This window comes from Adiantum capillus-veneris, chromosome 4 (genome assembly GCF_014529385.1).
Source record: "Adiantum capillus-veneris isolate H3 chromosome 4, ASM1452938v2, whole genome shotgun sequence".
In the NCBI taxonomy this organism is placed as follows: Eukaryota; Viridiplantae; Streptophyta; class Polypodiopsida; order Polypodiales; family Pteridaceae; genus Adiantum; species Adiantum capillus-veneris.
Genome location: NC_140934.1, coordinates 52,326,204 through 52,352,202, shown reverse-complemented (window position 1 = coordinate 52,352,202; position 25,999 = coordinate 52,326,204). Strand labels below are relative to the sequence as shown.

Genomic DNA, 25,999 nt, shown 5'->3' with positions numbered 1-25,999 from the left:
GTACGGATTCACAATGTGAGGAAGGATGACCTCTTGCTTGACATAACCCTCGGTTTTTTAGGGGAAGTGCCAATCTTTGATTATTCTGCTCTTTCTGAAGGTAAGATATGGTTTCTTTTGGGCTTGGCATGTGGAAAGGAACCGAAAAATGACTCTACACTTGAAGTATCTTGGCTAAAATAGGGCTAAACACTACCGAACTGAATGGAATACTAAGGGCTTAAATTGAAGTTTTGAAGGTAAGTATATGGGGATTACTCTCAGCATTGGCATAAAAAATTGGCCTTTTTGCTCATGACAAGAAAGCTCCACTTGAAATAGGTTTTCTTTGATACTCTCTTTTGATTGGTAAGTGAATAGTCGCTACTGTTAATTTAAGCATAGCTACCGAGCTATGGAGAAATCTTGGGAAGTTGAAGGTAAGTATATGGTTGGTACTCTCAAACTTGGCATAAATACTGAGATACGGCTCGAGAAATGAGGTCTCACTTGGTAAAAATGGAGTTTTACAATACTCTATTGACTAGTAAATATATGGCTGCTACTATGAGCTCAAGCATAGCTACCAGGCTATGGCTTAACAAGTTAACCTCACTATTTTTTTCTAATAACCTAGCTTGTCTAAAGTAACTAAATTTTGTAAGATGGACATGGATAACAACTGATATAGTCCATTAATACCTGTAATACACATCCAAGGCTAATTGAATTGTTGTCTTGTTTGGATGGATGCAGGTAAGGACTCTATCTTATCTTGGAAGGCTTTATTTTCTTTGGCAAGCAACATTACTATGATGAAATACCCACTGAGGAATGGGGAAGTTTTTTTTACTACCAACCCTACTGAAAGAGGACCTCTTTCTTACAATCATTGTACCTAAATAATTCTAATACTGAGTTATTTTTGTACATATCAGTTCATTCTTCCTTGGCCAGTTGTCTTTTGAATGTAAAAATTCAATTGTCTTATTAGTTAAGATTTAAACAGCTACACATGCACACACACATATCACACATACACACACACACACTCATGCACACTCTTCACACCACCACACACACACTACATACACACACACACATTTTTTTTTTGTAGATCTTTGGGATTAATTTACAAGTGGGAAACCTCAAGGCGAGGAAAACCCACAGAAAAGATCAGATACAATAGCATGAACACAAAATTGATCGTCATCGAAAAAGGACTAAAAACATTCATAGGAAAGTTGATACATGTCTGAAGTGATATCATCAACCTACCAGGCAAAGCGCAAAGATTGCCCAAGGGAAAGCCTGAAAAACTGAGGCATCTGCATCAGCATGAGAGAACATGCAGCTGTTGCGCTGATGCTATAGAGTCCAAAAAGCCCAAAATCTGACCCACATTAGAAAAATCTAATAGCACTTTGTAGTCGCATGACAAATCGAAACCAAGCAGCATCGAGATCAAGATGCATGTGGGCAAGCAAGGGAGGAATGAGTTCAGAAATCATATCACGAAAGGCCTCATGAGAAATATAGGCATTGTTAACATGGAGTAGACACTTGCGATGAAGAGGTCTATCACAGAGTAATTGCCCAAAATACAGATTCAATATGACTGGGTGATGGTCCAATAACTGTAAAGTGTAATCCCATTGCACATCACATACAAAAGCCTTGTATTGCTGGATGTTGAGAGCATACCATCTATCGAGCCGTGCACGATATGAACGATGAGCAGTATGCTGAAAAGTAAAACCCAACACAACAGGATAAAGAGAATGCCATAAATTCAGCATTTGAGAAGAAGCAAGGAGATGATCCCATGCTTGTCTCTCTGCAAGTAACATATGTCAATCACCTGTGGTACTATCATACGTTCACCTCAGGCGTATTGTTAAAATCACCACAAAGGAGTGCATTGGAGGTCCTGGGATAAGGAGAGTGATCTCGCCAGAGGGCAGCCCTTTGCCTTGAAGCCGTGTATGCATATAAATCTCCAATTTCATAAATCTGACCATTCGACAAACACGCGGGTCATTGCGCACCAGAAGTGGCTGAAGCTCATGCCGAACCATCATCAAAACTCCAGAGTAATCATGTAAACCAGCATACGCAATCCAATAATGATTGGCCAACAAATTTATGCTGATTATGCTCTTGTAAAACAACTATATCAACCCCGCATGTATTTACATAGTGCTAGGTTAATCGCCATTTATCAAGGTTACATAACCCACGCACATTATACGAGATGCATCTATTGTTGTTATGCGTGGCCAATCCGTTGATTCAATGCAGAACAAGCTTCCACAGAATTCAAAGGAAGGATAGAAGCCTCACCAAGAAGCTCACCTTTAGAAGAATGCATCACATTTTCCCATGTGTCAATCAATGTGCGATTATCATTACATGGAAGCTGCTTGAATGAAGCATTCTTAACTGCATTAACAAGTGGAACATAATTACGAGAAGAGGGTGGAGTGCGAATCTTCACCGTCTTTTTAGGCACCACCATGCACTGGAATCACTAGACCCCACAGTTTTACCCTTCTGAACATTTCCATTACCCCGAGCTATAGATTGTGAAAGTTTCGCTTTCCCTTTTCCCACTTTAGGAGTTACATTAACAAATGAGCCTCCATTTTGCTTAACCTCAAAGACGGGTTTACCTACAGAGACCGAAGCAGGGGATGGGACTGCAAAAGGAGGGGGCTGTAAAACAGGTTCAGGGCATTCAAATTGCATGTGCCCAAATTTACCATATCTGAAACACGAATTTGCGAACTTGCCCCATTTAAGCTTGAATGGGCGCTTGCCCACCCACGAGTCTCCCGAATTAAACATAATGCCTTTTGATGTAGGTTTGTTAGTGTCCCCCATAGAATGCAAAACCTGTTGGTATTCGCGTCCAGTTTTGAAGGATAGATCACCTTTCCAAGCTAGGTAGCCAACAAAGGTAGAAAATGTCTCCATGTGCGTGGGAACTCCATTATTTCCACCCATACCGGACTTCGTAAAATCACGAGTACCAAAGTAAACATCCCTAATAGCCTGGCATTTGAGAAGAAAATAAACCCATTGCCCGACATCCTGTGCAGTAGGCATTTTACCCGGGAAAAACAAAATGACTGTATTCATAGCATATTGCGCAACCAGGTCCATATAAGTTCTTGCACAGGGATATAGACTTTGAGAGCAAGAGGTGAACTACTCCAAGCTTTCCGCAAAGTCCTCAAACAAACAAGCTTTGATCTCAGAATTGGCCTCCGAAAAACTTTCCATGGCTTTTCGACGCTTAAACACACACAAAGAGTCGAACATAAAGCAAGAAGATCCTTCCCTACGAGCAAACACCAACATACCAACACCTATCGAAATGCATAGTGCAATGAAGGGAGGTTTTTATAGTCAAGGATTTCAATTTCTGTACAAAAACCATAGTAGCAGATCCATCCGGCCACAGAAAGCATACATCAGATGAACCCGACCCAATCCTCTTGTAGTCAAAGAGAAATTGCTGCAATCGAAAACACTGAAACAAACAAGACGCTGATCGGCGGCGAAGCGGTCCCGCACTCAGCTGCACATGGCTGGGGAAGGCAGGTGCTTGGTTGAGAGTGCCGAGGCGAGGGGCGGACAGACAGTGATGCAGATTGCCGCGCACTGGGGGTGGGTCAGACTGTCTGTCACAAACTGATGACGTGTCAAGCCATTAAAGAACGGAGCCAACCTGCACATCCTGGACGAGGGGCATAAACCCTAGAAGGAGCAGAAGAAGTTCTACCAACTTGCGGGATCCCGTCCGATGGTGCCCAGGGGACCTAAAGAGATTAAATAAAGCGGGACCACACACACATACACTCTCCTCAACTCCTTGCGAAATCCACTGACGACGTGGCATCCCGTATGGATTGCCTGAAAATTCCCCTGAAGCCCGACATGCTGACGTGGCAAGATTGTATGAACAGTTTCGCGTTTTACGTGTTGACGTGGCAGTAGTGTACGGATTTTTCCTTGATTTCTGCTGGTTGCTTTTGGGGAGGCCATATGCTTTTAGAACTTGAAGCTTTTCATGTAACTGCTTTTCATGGCCAAGGGCCTCTAAATATGAGCCAAGGGATCATTCTCTGGCATGTTTTTGTGTGAAGGTGCAGAGGATGGAGTACCGGCTTTGTACTCAGTTCAAGCAATATAAAGAAATACCGAAGGGGCGCCAAGGTTTGGGGCCAACGCTCTCTTGGGGTGGAACTCCGCCACTCCCCGTCTCGTGTCGTGCACCTCTTTCAATTCGGTTGTTATTTGAAGTGCTTAAAGTTGTTCAGTCTGTTAGTTTCCGCTGGCATGTGATGCCCGCCCTTGTGACACTGTCGCGCACAGGGGGTGGGTCATGTTGGTGCAGATTGCCGACAGATCAAGGTGCTGAGACTTCGCCAGGCTTAGCACATCGAGGAGGGAGGAAGCTTGCAGGTAGGGCCAACACGCGATCCAGATGCAGTGCAAGCAAAAACCCTAAATGCTGACACCCTCTACACGGACACATGTGCGCGCGCGCGCACACACACACACACAGTGTTACTCCTAGCTTATTTTTTACCTCATCGTAAAAAAGTCCACAACATGGGACATGACCCATCTTAAGGGATCTAGTGGGGTTGGGTTGTTTTGTGCCCAGGATGATTATCACACACACACACACACGTTAAACACCGACCTATTAAACAATCCCGAGTTTACTCTCTTGGATTCTATTGAATTTTTACCGCCTAATGCCTCCACCATATGGCATGGCCCTTGTAAGGACTTGAGTGCTGCATCGTGTCTTTACCTCGGGCTTACCCGACCGTAAATACATTTAGGTTGCCTCTTCATTACATCTTGCAGGTGGCCTCGCCATCTCTGTTGGGATCGTTCCACTCATGAAATCTGCGCACGATATGGCAACTGCCCTCCTTCCTCTATTTAAAAGGTGAGGGCGCATCTCTGCCCCTCACTTAGCTTGGTTGTGCTCTGTTTAAAAAAAAAAGAAACTGCGTGACTGTATTGCTGCTGTATCAAAGCATGGAGCTCTCGACTCAAGTAACAGAGGTCGGCATTTTTCTACACCTTCTTTTTGGCATGGTACACTGTGGGGTATGTTTTCTCGGTATAGTAGGATACAATGGATTGTATTTTCTAGAATGATTATTTCCAATTTTTTGGTTCTGATCTGTGTTGCGTTTTTCTGTTAAAGATGGCGTATTAGTGGTTCTTTTTGATACAGCTTACTGTCTACTGTTGCTATTAGAAACTTTGGTTCTCTATCATGATACAAACCGTCCTATTAACTACTATATTGGTGGCTGGACCACTTGTTTGGCTATGGCTTTTTGCCCTAGTAACTAGTACAGACAGGCATTTTCTTGAATGCGCACTAATCTGTTTGCAGGTTGGCCGGCTAACTGGTGCCTTGAATACATGGGTTGTTGCTTTTTGACTGGTTGAACCATAGTAGGTTTTGATGGTGAACTTGGAAAAGAGGGGGGTGTGGTATTCCACCCTCTGCACACCGATTGTGTGTTTATATTCATTGTGCTAGGTTGTACGTTACTGCTGTTTTTGAACGTACCTTCATTATCTGGGTAAAAGGCTATACTTTACGTTTTTTAGCCTACCCACTAGCAGTTGGTGTTCCCTTTAAGGACGATATTATGGGTTATTGCTGGCTGGTGTTTAGGACTGGTTTTTTTTGAACAGAAAGGGGTTGTATTATTTTACAGTATGGACTGGCAGCACTATGGTAAGGAAAGCTGCCAGGAATGCATTCTGATACGACTTTTGTAACGGTTCCCTAACTCTGGCCGATATACTGCTTTTTTGATATTTGCATTGGCATCTTGTTTTGTAATTACAAAAAGATAGAACTTCACCCTACTGCATACGGGTGTTAGATTGTTCTTTTTTACCCTACTTCTTTTGGGTAACTGGTTGAATGGCTAAAACCATCATGATTAAGGTAATACAAGGATCTTCTTTTTCTTTCAAGGAATTGGTTACTATTTAGCATAAACTTTTGTAGACGCATGTTCTTAACTCGATGCAGCAAAAGAATCTTGCCACCTGGGTTGGCCATAAAAAAATGTATCAAGTTGATGACTTACAAATTGATTAGTTCGGATAACATGGTGGGCCTAAATTTTACCCAACTGAAAACTAACATTGAACCAGCCGATGGTTGGATTGGAACTATTAAAGGGATTCTTTGCTATATATATAAAGAAAACCTATTGCATAAAAACTTTACATATTGATGCTTTCATTAATCTAGGAAAAGGAACTATGATAAAAGTGGAGGGATTTCGACACTTGGATTAGAAGGGGTGATGGCCTTCTAATCAGAATGATGTATAAATTCTTCTAAATTAGTAATTGTTTTGTACCATGAACTTAGCTTGTGGAGGAAAAAAAAGTTTGTAAGATGGACATGGATAACAACTGGTATAGTCCATTGATACCTGTAAAACACATCCAAGGCTAACGTATCTGTTGTCTTGTTTGGATGGATGGAGGTAAGGACTCTACCTTATCTTGGAAGGTTTTATTGACTTTGGCAAGCTGACCTACACTGGATTACACACTCACTTCTTATTCGGGAAGTTCATCTACTATCTGTATACTAGAATGGGACCTCATTCTTACAAACATTGTACAAAAATAATTCTAATACTGAGTTGTTTTTGTGCTCATCTTTTCGTTTTTCCACAGCCAGCCGTCTTTTGAATGTAAAAGTTCAAATTATGTCTTATTATCTAAGGTAAAATAGCTACACACACACTCTTTTTTTTTGGTGTAAATCAATTTGGTTTATCTACCTGTGGGAAACCTCAAAGCGAGGAAAACCCACCAAAAAGATAAGGTACAAGGGAAGGAACACGGAAGTGTTCATCTGTACAAAATGGCTAAAAGGATTCATAGGAAAGCTGATGTATCTCTGTAGTGATATCACCAACTTCCAAGGCGAACGGTAAAGATTGCCTAAGAGAGAGCTTGAAGAACGGGAAGGGATTTGCATGAATGCGATGGAACATATAGCCATTACGCCGTCGCCATAGGCTCTAGTAAGCCCAAAATCTGACCCACATGAAGAAGACTGCAAAGCACTGCAACGCGGTGAGAAAATACCAAATGCCCAAAACCTTTTATGGAAGACCGTCATGGGAAAATGGAGCTGCATGCACACACACACACATTTTTTTGTAAATCTTGGATCAATTTACAGATGGGAAACCTCAATGTGAGGAAAACCCATTAGAAAGCTCAAATTCAACGAAGAACACAGAGGTGTTCCGAAAGGGGAAGGCGTTAAAAGCACACATAATAGAGCTGTAGGATATTCGAGGATACAACATCAAGGGAAAAATGTAAGGATCGCTCAAGTGAAATCTGAAACAAAGGAAAGGGATCCGCATCATGCTGATGGAACAAGTGAAAGTTGCACTGACGCCATAAGGGCCATAGCGACCAAAACCTGACCTAGGTGAAGAAGACTGCAAATGTTGAAGGGAATTTGAGAGATTGCCGAAGAGCCAAAAACGTTTGTGGAAAACTTCCGAGGGAACATGGAGGCGCATACAGGTGGATATGTAGTCTAGGAGGGCCCTGGTAAAGCGACAATCCCAAAGCAGGTGTCTGATTGTCTCGTCGGAGGCTAAACATATGGCACAATGAGAAAAGCTGATGTAACGTGCACTAAGGAAGGTGCTAACAGAGAGCAATTCCAGCAAGCAACGCCATAAAAATAGACGTTCCTTTAGAGCAAACGACTCTTCCAAATTGTAGTAAGAGCATTTCTCCACCATTGATCCGATTTGTGCAAAGGCCATAATGCATTACGATGGTCAGTCAACCAAGACCGAGGCAGGAGAGAAGCAGAAAAATTGCGGACAGAAATGTCAACAAAAGGTGTGTCCCATAAAGTCGGCTCCTTGATGCGAAGTACAATCATCTTTGCCAAGATTTTGTGTACAACGGCATAAGAGTGATCGATCGCCAATGAGAGAAATGCTCACGAAGTGCATGGTTGGGTCATAATTTCAGCAGTTCTTCTTTCCAGGATGTTGGCAAATTCTGCATACTCCAAGCAACATGCATCATGTAGAGCAAAGGCTCTCTCAAGGGCTCCCAAAAGAAGATGAAAAATTCCACTATGAGCCCGTCCCAACCAAGGAAACGCAATCGTCCGAGAGGAGGTAAGGCTGAATGTAATTCATGCTCAGTAAAGTCAACTTTCATGGCTTGAGCATCAGGGGGCAAGAGAATCGAATGCACCGTAGATAACAAAAGCTGTCGTGCACGATGAGCAGAAACTGGAGGTGGAGCAGCAAATACATTCCCAAAGTGTGAAACCATGGCATTGGCAAGGTCACGTTTAGAGGCTGTCCAAGAGCCTGAGCGAAGCATAACCCTCTTGATGGTTTGAGAGGCCCTGGAATGATGCAAGTGCTTTAAAAAATGTTTCGAGGCACAACCCTTATCCACAAAGGCTCGATGACGAGCTCAACCATTTATCCAGTTGAGGTTTATCATTATGTTGCATATGTACTCGGGCTTGATATAACGCTGTCAGCTCACCTTTAGTCAATGAGCGCACATCAACCAAAAAATCGATCTAATCTTGCACGATACGAGGATTGAGCATTATGACGAAAGGTGTATCCAGAAACATAGGCAATAGGCTCCACAAATCCAACATCTGTGTGCATGCAATAAAATCTGTCCGACCTGCAATTCCACACCCAACATGTGCGAATGACATGTAGTGTTATCAGAGGATGCGGGTGCATTCTTAAAATCACCACAAAGCAAAGCATTGGAGAGCCATGGATATGAAGACATATCATGTCATAAAGAAGCCCGTTGACCCGAGGCTGTATGCGCATAGAACCCCCTCCAAATTCATACATCTGGCCATTAATTATGCATTGAACCACCATCCAACTACCCGCCGGGTCATTATATGCAAGAACTGGCTGTAGCTCATGCTTGACTATCATTAAAATGCCTGAAAAGGTCGTCAAAGTAGCATACGCAAGCTAGTAACCCGCAAAGTACAAGCATTGCCCAACGAACTCATGTTGATTGTGTTCTCGCAAAACAAAAATATCTGCCTTACATGTATGTACATAGTGCTAGGTTAATCGCCACTTCGTAGGGTTGCATAACGTGCGCACATTGTATGAAATGCATTTAATACAACTATGCATTCTAAGGATATGTACAAAGCAAGAGAAGGAGGTGACTACATTGACGTGCCTATAGGCACGTCAGCATCGACCAGTTGTATTTCGACTACAATATCTTGCATGCCCGTATCGGGGTAAACCCTAAACCCTTGGGGGGTCAAAAACCATAAAATTTTAAAAAATAATCCCCTTTTTCACTGCTACTTTGGTTACTTTCCATTTCCAGTGCCAGTGTTAAATGGCCACCTTGTAAAACCCCATGGAAACTTCACTTTGTCCGCTGCATTTTGGCAACCCAACGATTGTGAACGACGAGCCCTAAAACAGGAAAAAATTATATGCAACTTCAGACTTCTATGTATCTTGATGCTTGCAACTCTACTTAACGAACCGTCGCTTCCTGCTAGCTTCAAATGCTTCATACTATCTCAGTAAACCTTGGCGAGCTTGAAAAAACATTTGATGGAACGTTTATCGAGGCGATCAAAATGGTGCAAAGCTGGCTCTCGACAAAATTTCATCTGTCCATATCTTTGCCATTTGGACTCTGATTGCCGATCCCAAAATACAAGCATGCTCCATAAATTGAGTACTTCAGACCTATCAGCTCACATATGCCCTGACCATCATGCTGCACCGGTCCAATCCGGTGAGAATTTGCAAAGCACCTTTTCCTTCAAACGGCCATATCTTGAGCTATACACTTCCGATTGACAGGCCGTTTGGACCAGCCTGTAGAGCACTTTGAAAACCACCTTCGGCACTTCCATTTTTGCACTTCAAACTCCCCGAGCATTCACCTTTGAGAAGCCCCATAGCAGAGCACTTTGGCCAAAATAACCCCAAAATGCATACACATCTGGATCCACCTGTGTGCCTTCGGTCTTCATACATGCTTTATCACCCTGGCATGCACATGTAGATATCCATGGCCTTGCTTTGTCCTCCTCCTAGCACAAATGCACTTTAGTTGTACCATCATTGCCCGATCCACTCTCTGAATATTTATGTTCGATCACAAAAGGTATTTATTGAACTGGAAACTGCAAAACTAGAGAACACTTTGAGCAAACACAAAAATAATTGCTATCATATGAACAAAGTTTTATTCTTGCTGCTATAACTCTCGTCTGAGTGGGTTGCCCAACCCTCTCAATTATCACTTGATGCACAATTGGTACCAATTCCCTTTCAAAGAGCTTGAGACGCACACCATCTACGCTGTGTTTGAGATGTTTACCATTTAACCTTACCAGCTGGTAGTAACCATTGGGAAAAGCTTCATGAACTTTGTACGGCCCCGTCCACTTCTTTTTGAATTTCTTTTGGAAAGTGAAGTCAAGATAGCTCTCATACTTCTCACTAGATCGCCCTTCTTTGTTTTGCTTCTTTGGCGGATACTAGTTGAACTTCGTGATTCTCTTTTCTCGTTGCTTCACATAAACGCCTGCCGCAGCTTCCCTGCCCATCTTCAAAGCCTCAAGGCAAGTAATCTTGTCTTGCAAAATATCTTGATGAGCTCTATCAACACCCCACATATCCTTCAATGCACCCAAGTGGACATGCACCGGCAACACCGCCTCTGTACCATAAACCAACTCATATGGAGTGAAGTTGGTGGCAACTTTATAAGAGGTTTTGTAAGTCCACATGTATTTATCAAGATTAACCTCCCATGCTTCTACCTGCTTGTATAAATACTTGGTAAGCATTTTGACAATCTATCCATTGACACTTTCAACCATACCATTGCACTGTGAAGAAAGATACTCAACTTCTCTACTAATGTACGCAACAATTTACTTCAAAAGTCCTGACCTCAATAAAAAATTGGCACCCAAGGCACTGCAAACCGACGACAGATACAATCCAAAACAACTGAGCCACCATGTGCTACTAAAGTGAACGTGTGAGCCTTCTGAACAATCCTTCTCCTTTGCAGCTTGGATAGACCTTCCGAACATTCACTTGTACTAGAAAATTCATCAATCTCCTTCAAAGTCTCTCTACCTGCATAGGTGGTGAGTGCCACATATAAACCTGCTACATGCATTTGTCGACTACTGGCCAATTTTTCTCCCTTTTGATCCTGTTTAAATTGCACTGCCTCGGAAAACTTCAATAGCTTCTTTATAGAAAAAACCAATTTTTAAGAGAATCTCTCTTTACCTGCTACTGTCCCAAAAGCTGCTCAATGACAAAGAGTGCATCACCCTTTACTACAAGTCTAGAAACATCAAACTCCACACTCTGCTTCAAGCCCAGATGGAGAGTCAAGTACTTGGCTTCATTGTTTGTGTCAACATCCTCTAGATCATAAGCCTTGGAGAATATAACCTTACCTTGTGGATCCTATATCACCACTCCTCTTGCTTTCTGTAATACTCTTTTGTATGCTCTGTCGAACCACATCACAAAAGCTTCTTCCAAAACGGCCCTTCCCCTTCTTCTCTTACCTCTCTTGGATACACCGGCAAATCAGCTCCCTTGTTAACCAGAATATCGGCTAGATGGGACCTACACCTGCTTGCGTGATCAATCTCGAATTCAAACTCGAACTCCTGTAACTCTAGCACCCACTTCATGATACATCTTCCTGGCTTTAGATAAAGCATCACCTCAGGCGACAAATTGTTATTTGTGAGCACATGGAACTTGCGAATGATCAAATACACTTTAAAGTTCCTGCATGCAAACACTAGAGTCATCACCCACTGTTCATCTTCAATATGAGTCCTTTCTCCTAAGCTAATCACTCGACTATCAAAGTAAATGGGCTTGTAGCATCTCCCCACCGTGCATCAAAATAGAACCCGACACAGAAAAGCTTCACAAGTTTACTCGTGACTGGAAACTACACTTCAAACAAAACACGGCCTGGGAGCTAGAGTGCTTCCGAGCAAACAACGACACCTTGTAGACCCCAAAGATTGGCGCCTCTTTCGGTATTTCTTTATTCTTATTAAACTTGGGAGAAAACCTGCAAATTTCTACGAGCTGTCTTGCTTTTACCGGGCTGAAAATGACCTACTCTAGCCCGATTTCAGCAGCATAACCGTAGAAATGGGCTTCACAGACAAAATTCCCATGCAAAAGGTGACTTCCCGGGTGCATTCGAGGCTCGAGCACTTTCCCAAACTTGACAAGAATCTACAGCACGCTGAATTCTCTGTTTTTTGCCCTGAAAATGCACTAGATCACTTATACATTGATCCCCTAGCTTCCGGAAAGCTCTTGGGAATATTAGGGATCAATTAGGGTCACTCTCTTCATGCTAGAATGACAAATTCATTTGGTGCCGCCATGTGTCCACTTTGCCTCTTTGGAGTTTATTTCCTAGTACCACCAACTTCTACGTGTTGCAAGGGGCTTAAATGACTTTGAACCGAGCCTAGACACCCTTTTATTGCTCGGATTCTAGTGGCGACCGGATCGAAAATCTCGTGGCTACCTGCCCTTCACGGCTGCAAGTGAAACTCTCGCCCATCGGTCGTTTCACACTGGCCACACAATGTTCGACCATTTGTGACTTCAAAAAGAGGGTCCCAAAAATTAAATAAAAATCAAGGGAAAGAAACCAATAACTAAGGTTAGTGGTTGCCACAGCCTCGTGACACCTATAGCAACCGTGCCTACCGTCATGGCAACATAAAAATCATTCTCATTGTTAGGAGGACAAACTATTGGCAATTGGCAAAGAATCCCCTTCACCTTGTTAAAGGCTACCTGTGCATCTTCAGTCCAGTGGAAGCCATGGACCTCGTTGACTCATTTTTTGAAGAGGATACATGTATTGCGAAAGCATCCAAAAGAACTTGGACCAACACTTCAACTTGTGCACAAAGGAAGCCAAATGTGTCGCATTGGTTGGAGGTTCCATCAATACCAAAGCCTTCATCTTTTCGGAATCAGCTTCTATACCATTCTGCGAGACCACATGACTCAAGTTTCAACAAATGAGCCCGTGGTTGAGCCAACTTGCACTTTTTAGAATTCAATTGACCACACTCTTCATCTACCCTTTGAAAACATAGTTTCAACTTTGACAAATGATCAGTTCTGAAACTGTAGCAACTTATATCATTCGTTAAAACTTAGATAAGCTTACCCAAATAGGGCCCAAACACCCTGTTCATCCAGTCTCAAAGGTCGCATAGGCATTCACCAAACCAAAGGGCATCCTACGGCAATTAAAGCAACCCCATGGTGAAACGAAAGTAGTTAAAGAAATGAAAGTAGTCGTCAACTGGTCCTCCAAAGAGTTAATTTGTGACATCAAAAAGAGGGTTCCAAAAGTTAAATAAAAATCAAGGGAAAGAAACCAACAACTAAGGTTAGTGGTTCCCACAGCCTCGTGGCATACCCCCCTCTTGCAATCGCAAACGTCCTCGATTGCATGCCAAATATACATGCCGTAGATGATTTAGTGTGATTAGCATCCTTTTATCATCACATTTTTCATACTTTTGCCATTTCTATCTACGATAGAAGTGAACATTATACCTTTAGTATTTGTAGAGCAGTGTACACTTCCATTGCACCGAATCCGTATGTACATTTGATGTGCTAGCTCCATCATTACCCCTCTTTCGAACAAGTTGAGTTCGGGCATGCGTAGGTTCTAACCCAAAGGCCTCCAGGTAAAGTTGCAGTACATTGTAGCAGTTCACACTCTTCCACCCCCTTTGCATCCATAGGTGGATAGTCTCTGAACTTCACCAAATACCGGGTGCTCCACCCCTCTGGCTCCCCGTAGGTCTTCATATTGTAACCGACTTGGACACTCCAAGTCGAGAATCTACCGTGACACCACAAAATAACCACTTCAAGTAGTTCACAGTTCACAATTTATTCGACACTGGCCTGGCGGAGTTCCGTGCCTAGAGATATTGGCCCCAAAGACTGGCGCCCCTTTCGATATTTCTTTTTATATTAATCTACAACTCAAAGTACAAGCGAGCCTTCGGGACTCACTCTCAGACTCTGCGTCCAGATACTCTGTAGAGTGGGAGCCCAAAGACCCATTTAAAGAGTTCACAAGGGATGCTAAAAGCAGAGCCCAAAAGCTTTAAAAGCTGTCCATAAAAACTGCCTCTAAAATAGGCTTACAAAAATAAAGCACTTAAAAAAACTTAAGCCTTCTCTCTCTTGCTGCCTAACGTTCAATAAAGCAAGGCCAAAAATTGCGTAGACTTTTAATCCAGCCTTTGCGTAGGCTTTTCCCAAGCATGGCGTAGAGTTTTACGTAGCCAAAAAGCAACGCCAAAGTCTGCCGCTGCAGTCCGTACAGCATGCCACGTGTCCACATGTCTGCCATTCCCGGGTTCTGCGCCGCAAAATACGGAAGCTGTACGCTGCCTGAAAACCTGCTACGTTAGTACTAAAATGGGGTGTGTGTTGGACTCTTTTCAGCAGTGCCAGGGCAGCCATGTCATCTTTCTCAGCAGGACAAGTGTGTGTGTATATAGCAGCCACGCCACCAATTTGTGACATACCCCCCTCTTGAAAGCATTGTAATCGCCCTCGATTACGCTTGTAAAACAGACAGAGGCCATAAACTGTCTTAGCAGACACTAATTGCTAGTACCTACGCACTAGGAACACACATCTAACACATGTACCAATCGACAGTCACATCAGACATCACAGGACATCGCTTGACATAACAGGACATTACATAACAAATCACATTCAACATTTATTCAGATCTTAGACCATGATTTATCGGCAATGCAATTAGCAATCGCATCTAGATCCACTCAAGACCTCAGAGATACCCGATTGACTAATCCCTATTGTAACCATGTCTATTGAGATCATTTACACCAAAATGTTGCAGTCATTTCGTCTATCAATTCTTGCACTTAAAAACAAGTCAAGAACAAATCAATTTCATATTTTTCCGGAATTCCATTTCATAAAGTCATACAACAAAATACTGTCAGCTCTCAGTATCCCTGAAACTCAAAGAGACATTAGTGACTCTAGTATTCAAAAATCAAGGCATCTGTTGACAAAGGAGCGGAGTAACTCCCCTCTTGTGCAACCCACTGCACCAGATCTCCAGCCAAGCTGAATTCAAGGTTCCATTTGGAGTAGACTATGCTAAACCAAAAGATTCAAGGTAAAGGTTTACAATCTGAGGAGTATCTGCTAGGTCCTCCTCCTCCATCCACTTCGCAACCAATGCAGGATAGTTCTTGAATTTAACCAAGAAGCGCCTTCTGACTTTACCCTTATTCTTTCTGTCCTTATGTACCAAAATCTATCCAGGAACAAGGATCTCCTCGTTTTCTTCCACTTCGGGTTGCTCATAAGGCTCCACATCTTCAAGCACATCACCTTTAAAAGGTTTCAAGAGATTCACATGAAATGCATTGTGAATCCTCCAAGTGTCAGGTAGTTTCAGTCAAAAGGAGACATCATTGATCTTTTCGGAGATCTGGAAAGGTCCATAGTATCTCATACTAAACTTTGGAAAAAGCCTCTCCTTTTCCTTCTTCTTTCTCAGGCGTGCCTTCTCAAAACGTAAAAGCACCCAATCATCCTCCTTCAATTTCAAATCGTGACGATGGCGATCTACTGCCTTTTTTTGTCTTTCGTGAGATTTCTGCAAAGCCTCGCGGACCTTGGCAAAAGCCGTGTCTAAGTTGCGTGTGTACTCATCAGCTTCAAAAATCTTATCTTTCGTGCTTTAGAAGGGTGGAACCTTCGTAGCACCTTCAATAATCTCAAATGGTGCCTTCCCCGTCGAAGAGTGTATCGTGTTGTTGTAGGCAAATTCCACCAAAGGTAGATACTTTTCCCATTGAGTCTTCTGATCCGAGATATAAGACTTCAATAAATCTAAAACCACTGAATTGGCAATCTCAGATTACCCGTCAGTCTGCGAGTGGAAAGATGACGAGAACTGCAACCGCGTGCCAATGTTCTCCCAAATTGCCTTCCAAAACAAACTGGTGAATCTGGTGTCCCTGTTGGGGACAATCGTCTCGGGCATGGTATGTAATCTGAAATCTGGGCCACAAACAGTCTTGCTAAGTGATCGGGCTTGACTGTTTTCTTCACTGGAATGAAATGAGTCTACTTGCTAAATATGTCAATAACAGTCTAGTACCATCGTGATCACTGTGTGTTCTCGGGAGATCAAAAATGAAATCCATTGCAATACTTTCCCAGGGGCGGGTGGGTATGGGCAAAGGCTGTAACAATCCCTGTGCTTTATGCTTGTCAAACTTGACCTTTTGGCATACCAAGTAGCTGCGCACAAACTCGTCCACATCCTTCTTGAGTCTCGGCCAAAAGAAGTATCTCTCTACCCCTTTCAAGGTAGTAGCAATGCCGCGGTGACCCGTAAAAGGTGGACAGTGGCATTCGGTCATAACCTTTTTCCTCAACGGCTGTGTAACGCACAACATGGTTTTCCTCATCAAGTAGCCATCCCGAATGGAATATTCCGCTACTGTCTCCCCATCCGGTGTCCGTGTGAAAACGTGTGCATAATGCGTATCCTCGAAGCTCCTATGATGTATCGCAGAAATAGCCAGAACCAACGGCTTCCGAGACAAAGCATCTACCACCAAATTCTTCTGTCCCTGAACATGGACAATCTGGAAGTGAAACTGTGACAAGATGTTCGCCCACCGCATCTGCTTTTCCGATAGCTGCTTTTGTGACAAGAAGTACCATAAACTCTGATGGTCTGTAAAGAGAGTAAAATCTGCTCCGAGTAGGTAATGCTGCCACTGAGTAAGAGCATGGATAACCGCCAAAAGCTCTTTCTCATATATGTGCGGTGTCAATTCCGGCGTTGAGAACAATCGGCTCTCGTAAGCAATGACATGGTCTTCTTGCATTAAGACCGCACCTAGACTACCACCACAAGCATTATACCTTAAATGACTTCTGCAAGTCCGGCAAAGTCAAAACTGGTCCCGTAGTCAATTTTGTCTGAAAGGCAGTCACCTCTGTGGGTCCCCACGAGAAAGGGACTTTTTTCTGTGTCAAGATGCAAAGGGGTAGCAACCTCTGCAAACTTTCTAATGAACCGCCTGGAGTACGAACACAATCCCAAGAAGCTTCTAACTTCATTGACATTCTTCAAATCGGGCCAATCACGGATAGTCTCTATCTTGGCCGGATCCATCTGCACTCTTGTTGCTGCTGACACAATGCGTCCCAAAAAGTGTATCTTTGGTAGGAAAAATTCACTTTTCTTCGCATTAATCACTAACTTGTGGTCTCGTAATGCCTGAAAGACTTGAAGCAAATGTACTCTATGTTCTGCCTCATCCTTGGAGAAAACAATGTGCCAACAAATAGTTTGTACTCTCGAAAAATCCTGTCCATCATCCGGTTAAATGTTGCAGGAGCATTGGTTAACCCCAAAGGCATCACCAAAAACTCAAATAACCCAAAAGTCATCCGAAAGGCTGTCCTGTAGACGTCTCCCGGCGCGATTCGGATCTGATGATATCCACTCTTCAAATCGATCTTGCTAAACATGAGGATCCCTGTAATCTGTCAAGTATATCATCGATCCTAGGAATCGGAAATCTGTTCTTGAGAGTGATTTTGTTGAGAGCTCTATAATCGATGCACATTCTCCAAGGTCCGTCTTTCTTCAAAACCAACAACACTGGAGAGCAATACGGTGAAGTACTAGGCTGGACAAGACCTTTTTCTAAGAGGTCTTTCACTTGGTTCAAATCTCTTTGTTCTGGGCTCGGCTCACACGGTAAGGTGGCCGGTTCGGTGGTGTGCTTCCAGGTATCAAATCAATGGTATGATCTTCAGGACGAGCGGGTGGTAACTCGCCTGGCAGGCCCTCTGAGAAGCAATCGGCATGAGAGTGGAGAAAATCTTGGCGTTCCTTACCATGTTCAGACATATTTGTCCTATCCTCATCACTCAACTCTTTCATAAAGATCGAGTAAACAAATAGACTGGATTTCATTAATTTTGAAATGCCAGAAGCCGATACAATAGGGACAGACTTGCCTGTCCTTAGGTTTAATATCAAGTACAATGGTTCTGCCCTTCTTTCTGGTCAATGTCGCTTTCCTCGCCCGATAGTCGACCACAACGTTGTTCTTGTGGTACCAGGGAATTCCCAAGAGAACATCACAACCTTCCAAAGGCATTATGTAAAAGTCCTCATGCCCCAAATACCCCTGACAATGCAACCGAAGTTTGCCAATGACAGGTGTAATGGCTACGTCCCTCTCGGGTGTCGCTAGAACTGCCTCTGCAAGTAGTTCCATCCGATCGGGAGTGATCTCGAGGGAGCCGCGCCGCCAATTCTGGTGAAATGAAGTTGGGCTTGGCTCCTCCATCAAAGGAGATCAGGGCTTCTTGGTCTTTCACTTTGCCCCAAGCTCGGCAAAGTTCTGTACTCTCGTCCATCGTGCTGGGATCAGTACCCACGCAATCTGGAACCAGTCCTGTTTTTGTCTTGCCTTTTCTTACACGTTCCTCAGCTCTCAAACTCTCAGGCCTTTCGTCGTCCTTGTCGTTCTGTTCTTTTTGTGCCTTTTTAGGGCACCTCGTGGAGATATGTTCTGTTTCCCCGCATCCAAAGCACTTCCACTCCTTGATGTAGCGAGCTCTCTCCTTAGGAGTGAGTTTGGGTCGTGCATCCTTCTCTTTCTTTTCTGGGTTGCTCTTCCTCTTTCTACTTTCATTTGTCGAAGTCTGTTTGGCTCTTTGCGTCATGATCTCATCTGTGGGGTAGGTCAAACTGCCAAAGTGAATGGCAAAACCCCGTTTCGTACGACTCATCAACTCCTGAATTGAAGCTGACTTTTGTTCCAAGCAGTGATCTCGGATCTCTGTAGGAAGACCCAAGGTAAACCGCTCAATCTGTTCCTTGAACGAGATCTTCTTAAATGAAGAGGCGGGTAGAAAAGAGCTCCAGAATCTCTCGCAATAAGCATCCACTGTATCCTTCTTGGTCATCCGAAGATGGTTCCAAGCAGTTCGTATGTCGCGTTCATACTCTCGAGTCAGCCAAGAAGAAATAAAAAGCCTCTTGAATTTCAATCGTTTAATTCGCGCTGTCTTGTTTAATAGAAGCGTGGACCACCAAGTTCGAGTATTCCCCTTAAAAGTAAGAGGCAGCTCTCCGAATCTAAGAGTGCTCTGAGTAACTCCCTCCAGCGAAAGCGATGTCAAACTGCTGTACAAAAGACCAAGCTATCGAAGTATCTCTATAACCAGAAAGCGTGTCAAATTTAATTGACTGTCCACCTTCCTTAAACTCTCGGACTTTCTTGCTTTTGTCTTTCAAAAAGTCATACTGGTTGGCTTTGTAAAAATTCTTCTTCTTTGCATAAAAGCTGCTGTCATCAGAGTCCAAACTAGACGAGTCCTCTGTAGAACTGTCAACCACGGGGCGAGATTTAAACTTCTTTGCCTTTTTCTAGCCCTTTCCGAAGCTTTGCTTTTTGCTTCGCTTTTTGCCTTTTCTGTCTTCTTTGCTCGAGTCAGATGAGCTAGAAGAACTGTCAGAAGAAGAAGAAGAAGAAGAAGAAGAAGAACTGGGTACTCCAAATCGAACACGCTTCTTCTGCTTTCTTGCTTTTCAAAAGTAGACTGACGACCCAAATAACCCAGGAAGTCAGCACCTTTCTTCTGCTTTTTGTCGTGCTTTTTAGCTTTGTTCTGCGAGTCAAAAACGTGAGCAATTCGTGCATCAACCACCTCTTCTAATTCTTGCTCTGTATACTTCCTGGGAGTAGGAGGTTTCTTGAGAGCGGGTTTGCGGGGTGGTTTTGTGGTCTTCCGCCACTGCATGTGCACCTCATCGAAAGACGTCTGGCTCATATATTTTGCAAATTTCAGGTCCTTCGCAAAATTAAGCATCATCTTTGTTGCATCGCCGATCAATTGTCGACGCTCCATCTCTTGACGCTCCGCCGGAGTATGCCGAGACGGGCCGTCCTCTTTGCGTGAATCTTCGTTGTGTTCCCTTCCCGCATCTCCGGATGCAGAGGGAGTCGACTGATCTTTGCCTGAAGCCATAGGTGCCGCATAGAAAGGATCGGATTTCTCGTAGGAGAGAAATCGGCCGCGCTCTGATACCACTGTAACAGACTTGGACACTCCAAGTCGAGAATCTACCGTGACACCACAAAATAACCACTTCAAGCAGTTCACAGTTCACAATTTATTTGACATTGGCTCGGCGGAGTTCCTTGCCTAGAGATATTGGCCCCAAAGACTGGCACCCCTTTCGGTATTTCTTTTTATATTAATTTGCAACTCAAAGTAAGAGCGAGCGTTCAGGACTCACACTCAGACTTTGTGTCCAGATGCTCTGCAGAGTGGGAGCCCAAAGACCCATTTAAAAAGTTTACAAGGGATGCTAAAAGCAGAGCCCAAAAGCTTCAAAAGCTGTCCATAAAAACTGCCTCTAAAATAGGCTTACAAAAATAAAGCACTTAAAGAAACTTAAGCCTTCTCTCTCTTGCTGCCTAGCGTTCAATAAAGCAAGGCCAAAAATTGCGTAGACTTTTAATCCAGCCTTTGCGTAGGCTTTCCCAAGCATGGCGTAGAGTTTTACGTAGCCAAAAAGCAACGCCAAAGTCTGCCGCTGCAGTCCGTACAGCATGCCACGTGTCCACAGGTCGGCCATTCCCGGCTTCTGCGCCGCAAAATGCAGAAGCCGTATGTTGCCTGAAAACCTGCCACATTAGCACTGAAATGGTGTGTGTGTATTGGACTGTTTTCAGCAGTGCTAGGGCAGCCATGCCATCTTTCTCAGCAGGGCAGGTGTGTGTACATAGCAGCCACGTCACCAGTTTGTGACACATACTCTGTAGCAAACAGATTGGGATACGATGTGCACAACTCTACATAACCCTTCTTTTTCTGCTTAGTCAAATCTTCACCCAACATATTCTCTACTTCCACTGCATCTACACCACAAACTTGAGATTGCATTCCTTCCTTAGAATTGGGAGAGTCGATGGTGACTCCAAACAAAGCAGTATCAACCTTCAACAGGTCTTCGTCACTTTCTTTTTCCTCTATATTGGTAGAGCCCTCATCGTATTTCAACTTTGACTCGTACTCATAGCTAGTGCTCGAATCACCTCCATCACCTCCTGCCATAGGATGAAAATGGCTTTCCGTGGTCTTCAATCAAGCACCACATGTCTACCATTCTCTTTGTCTGACAGAGTGAATAACCCACTTTCCCAATCTTACTTAGCTCCAATTGCAAGCAGCCATGGCCTCCCCATAATAACAGTGTAAGCATTCTCACCAGCTTTCATCACAAAAAAGTCAATGCGGCACTCAATTCCCATTGCCCTAACCTTCACATCCCGAGCCACCCCCAAACACCTCGCCTTGGCATGGTTGGCCATCCTCATCCGCACATTGGACTTGACCACAACTTTGATACCTATATCCTTCATAGCAGCTTCTGTCAGGACACAAAACTGGGCCCCACCATCAATGTATGCCTATACTGCATCTTCTTCTCAATTAATACATCAACGATAGAGGTACATCTACTAGATTCCCTACCCTTAAGGCCAACTTTTGCACTGCATGCACATCACCTCGAACCCGTGGAAGCCTCGTACTAACACTGGTAGACCATTGCTTCCTCAACTTGGGATTCAATGCTAGAAACTGCCCAAATGTAATGTTAGCCTTTTTGACTCTTGACATCACTCACTAGATCATACACGGATGGCCTCGACCAAGTTGAAAATCAGATTGCTTGATCTTGCAATGGCTTCTCCTCTTGCTAGTCTTTGGCTGCTCTCTGCCTTCATACACCTTCTCCTTGCCTTTGCGATCTCTTGTCTCCCGTTCAGTCTCCGTATTCCTTTCTTCTCATGCTCTCTTGTTGGCCAGAACATCCACATCCTGCTTATCCACACCGATGTTATTAACCCTATAAAATTTATCATTACTTGGTGGAGCCAACGGTGTAGGATTTTCAGCTACAGGTTGCTACCTTTGACCATTGAATGCCCCCTGCCCTCTACCTATGCCAAACCAGAGTTGCTAACACCGAGAGTCACCATGCCGCACACGATAGGGAACCGCCATGAGTAGCGTCCCACAGCATGGGAGGGGGAGGGAGCCATAGCTTACCTCTCTCCCTCTTTGGATGCCTCTATGTACATCACGTTTCTACATATATACCCCCGAATGGAGGGTCCAGCTTCCCCATGTGGGTTCTTGCTTCTCACGGATTGCATCCCTTGGGGGGTCAAAAAACCATAAAATTTAAAAAAAACATCCCCTTTTTCACTGCCACTTTGATCTGCTCCCTTTTCCAATGTTAGTGTCATATGGCCACCTTGTAAAACCCCATGGAAACTTCACTTTGTCGGCTTCCAACCCCCAGGACCTTGCTACATTTTTGCAACCCGATGACCTGCACTCGTAGATATCCATGGCCCTGCTTTGTCCTCTTCCTAGCACAGACTCACTTTAGTTGCACCAATGCGTAGATGTGTTTGCTCCGCTCAAAACGAATCAAAAACAAAGAATTACAGCGTGCTGTGTTTATTTGCAGGTCTAGGGTTTTGCACCTAAACTGCAAGATAACACCAAGGGAGCCTCGTGGAAGTCTTGGGTTTCTTATATAGGGCTTTGGGCACCTGACAGTGACCAAAACGGGAAATTACAGCATGCTGGAATTGACCTAAAGCTCACCGGAAGCTTCTAAAATGTAAGGGAATTTGTCCTAGATGTGTACTTTTGACCTACATTGGTATATCAGTCTAGTCATATAAGTCGGACATTCAAATTTCACATTGTGATGATTTTGTGACAATAGCATTCCATTAATATTGTAAAATGCTTTCTATCTTTAGCGGTGTGAAGGCTCTATGGAGCTATCAACCACCTTTTTGTGTTTAACTGTAACACGCCCTCTCACCTCGTGGACGATGAACTAATCCAAGGGAGTTGGCATGAAGGGATAATGTGGCCTTTCGTAGAGGTTTGGTGAAGATATCAAAACGGTTATTTGATGTAAAATAGTACTTTGTCGAATAGAGCCATCCAAGGTCTTCTCACAAACAAAATGGTACCGTATCTCTATATACTTGGTCCGGGCATGAGAAACCGGGTTCCTCACAATGGCTATTCAACTCTGGTTGTTCGAGTAGATCATGGCCTGCGTGACTTGCATGGAGCACTGCATAAAGGGATAATGTCGCCTTTTGTAGAGGTTTGGTGAAGATATCAACACGGTTATTTGATGTAGAATAGTACTTTGTCGAATGGAGCCATCCAAGGTCTTCTCACGAACAAAATGGTACCATATCTCTATATACTTGGTCCGGGCATACCGGGTTCCTCACAATGACTATACAACTCTGGTTGTCCGAGTAGATCATGGCCTGCGAAACCACAGTGACTTGCATGGAGCATTGCAAACAGCCTCATATTCAGCCTCAATGGATAATAAGGCAACTATAGACTTCTTCTTGAAATCATTCCTATGCCAAATGAAAAGATGTAACCTGTAGTCGACCGTCATCCATTTAAATCATTGCCCCAGTGTGAGTCCCTCCATCCTCAAAGAATGATCCTGAAGTCTGTACCTCCAGCTGCATGCCATATGCCCAACAACTTTGGGTGCTTCAAATACTGAAAGATCCGTAGAGCCTGCTCTATATATGACTTGGTGGGTCTTTGCATGAATGAATTGGGAAGTCCGGAAACTGATGTCAAACAGGGTGTTCAGTACCCAAGCAAGAGAACCGACCAACTTCCGATACTTTGTAGCATCTATTACATCCGAGGGGTCATCCTGTGACAACTTCTAGTTAGGATCCATAGGAGAAGAGATAGGTTTGCACTCGGTCATACCAAATGCTTACAATAGCTCTCGAAGTGAGTGCCGTTGAGAGAGAAAGATACCCTCCTCTATTTGCCATATCTCTAGCTAAGAAAGTAGTGAAGCTAGCCGAGATGTGTCATCTCAAATTCCTTTGCCAAGGTATCCATAGTACTATGTATATGCGTGTCATGGCTACTTATAATCACAAGATTGTCCACATAGAGGATAACAAGATTCACCAATCCTCCCTCTTTGAAAAGATATAAATTTGGGTCTGCAGTAAAACAATGAAAGGATTGCCGTAGGAAGTAAGAGTCAATCTTTTGGTACCATGATCGAGAGGCTTGCTTTAGGCTTGAAAGAGCCTTCCACAACCTGTAAACCATGTTGCTCAATCTTGGAATTGAGAGTCCAAGAGGTTGCTCCACATACACCTCTTCCTCTAAGCTGTCGTTGAGAAAGGTCAACTTGACATCCATATGAAACACCGGCTATTGATTATGGATTGCTAGAGCAAAAACTATCCGAATAGTCGCCATCCTTGCAATCAGTGCATAGGTCTCGTCGCCATCCTTGCAACCAGTGCATAGGTCTCGCCATAGTCCACACCCGGTCCTTGAGAAAAGCCCAAGTTACCTGAGTGGCCATTGGAGACTTTGCGAGAAGCAGCTAGTACATCCTCCTCTCCATCAACACCGTGGTGCGAACTGCTATCAACTGCATCACCTTGAATCCTTGTACCCTCTTCCGGAGCTTGAGGGTTAGGAAGTGGAGAAGAGGGTTCATCAACCTCAAGACAGGAATCATCTTCAAGATCTTCAAGGATAGGCAAATCTGGCCCTCCGAAGGAATATGCTCTTCGGAGACCACATCTCGGCTCAATACAATGTCCTTCTTCTCTAGAGGTTGATATCCCTCGGAAAGACTAAAATGCCGACAAAAACCATCCAGTTGGACTTGTAGTCAAACTTCCTACTTCGCTTCTTTTGTAGATGGACCTAGGCATCGCTCCCAAATATCCGAAAATGAGACATTGGGCTTTCTACCAAAGTCATTCTCAAATGAAGTCTTCCCTAGAAGCGAAGTTGTAGGAGACTGGTTGAGAGTATCAACTGCTGTTGCAACTGCCTCCGCCCACAAAGTCTTCAACACGTCTCGATGCTCAAGCATTGCCCTCGGCATCTCCACCACAATCCTATTCTTCGGCTCCACAACTCCATTCTCTTAGGGTGATCCAATATTTGCAAGCTTTTGCGTGACGCCATGGTCCGGACAAAACTGTATAAAAAAGTATTGGAGGTGAACTCCCCACCCTCGTCTGATCAAATTGTCTTCAACACTTTGCTGCTTCCCTTCTCCATGAGTGTATGCCAATTCTTGAAGACATCAAAGGCCTCTGACTTGTGCTTTGTAAAGTATACCCAAGTAAAGCGATGGAAATCATCCACCAGCAACATAAAATAGAAGGCTATGCCCAAGAAAGGATTCTTCATAGGTCCACAAAGGTCGGTGTGAACCAATAGCTCAGGGTGTAGAGTGGTTTTGAATAGCCTCTCTATGTTGCTTGCCACGAATGCAAGTGATGCTTTTCTAATGCTCACTCCCAAGGCTTCAATCAACTGATCACGAAAAGCACGACAAAGAGTATCAATACTCAAATGGCCAAACCAATAATGCCATGAATCATCTGCAGGAATACTGGTCCTCGCAACTGATCGTATTGCTAAATTAGCTTTATTTGGAAAAACTATAATTCTAAATGAATTATTGGAAATAACCGGATCCATAAATGAGAGGGTTTTTTGGCTTTAGACATCTGAGTACGGATATTCCTAGTGCGTCATTCAGAGAAATGACGGGAGCACTATGAACGGGAATATCTGTATGGCCACCAAGAACGGATACTTGTGATGTGTCACGTTGGATGGGTGACAAGGAGCATGGAGAAGAAGTATTCGAACTTCCGGGACAGACATCTGTGATG

The 25,999-nt window shown here is 43.7% G+C and overlaps 1 protein-coding gene across 5 annotated transcripts in view; it reads left to right on the top strand.

Moving 5' to 3' along the window:
- Nucleotides 1-25,999, top strand: part of LOC147459165 (pentatricopeptide repeat-containing protein At3g09040, mitochondrial-like) — a 96,357-nt gene that overhangs the window by 44,659 nt on the left and 25,699 nt on the right. For 3 of the 5 annotated variants that reach the window (XM_086510488.1, XM_086510491.1, XM_086510492.1), the window contains one exon: nt 736-911. The exons of the other annotated variants lie outside the window; for them this stretch is intronic. The gene's annotated coding sequence lies outside the window, so the exon portion shown is untranslated. Of the gene's footprint in view, nt 1-735; nt 912-25,999 lie in introns of those variants that run through there. 5 annotated transcript variants of the gene reach the window in all.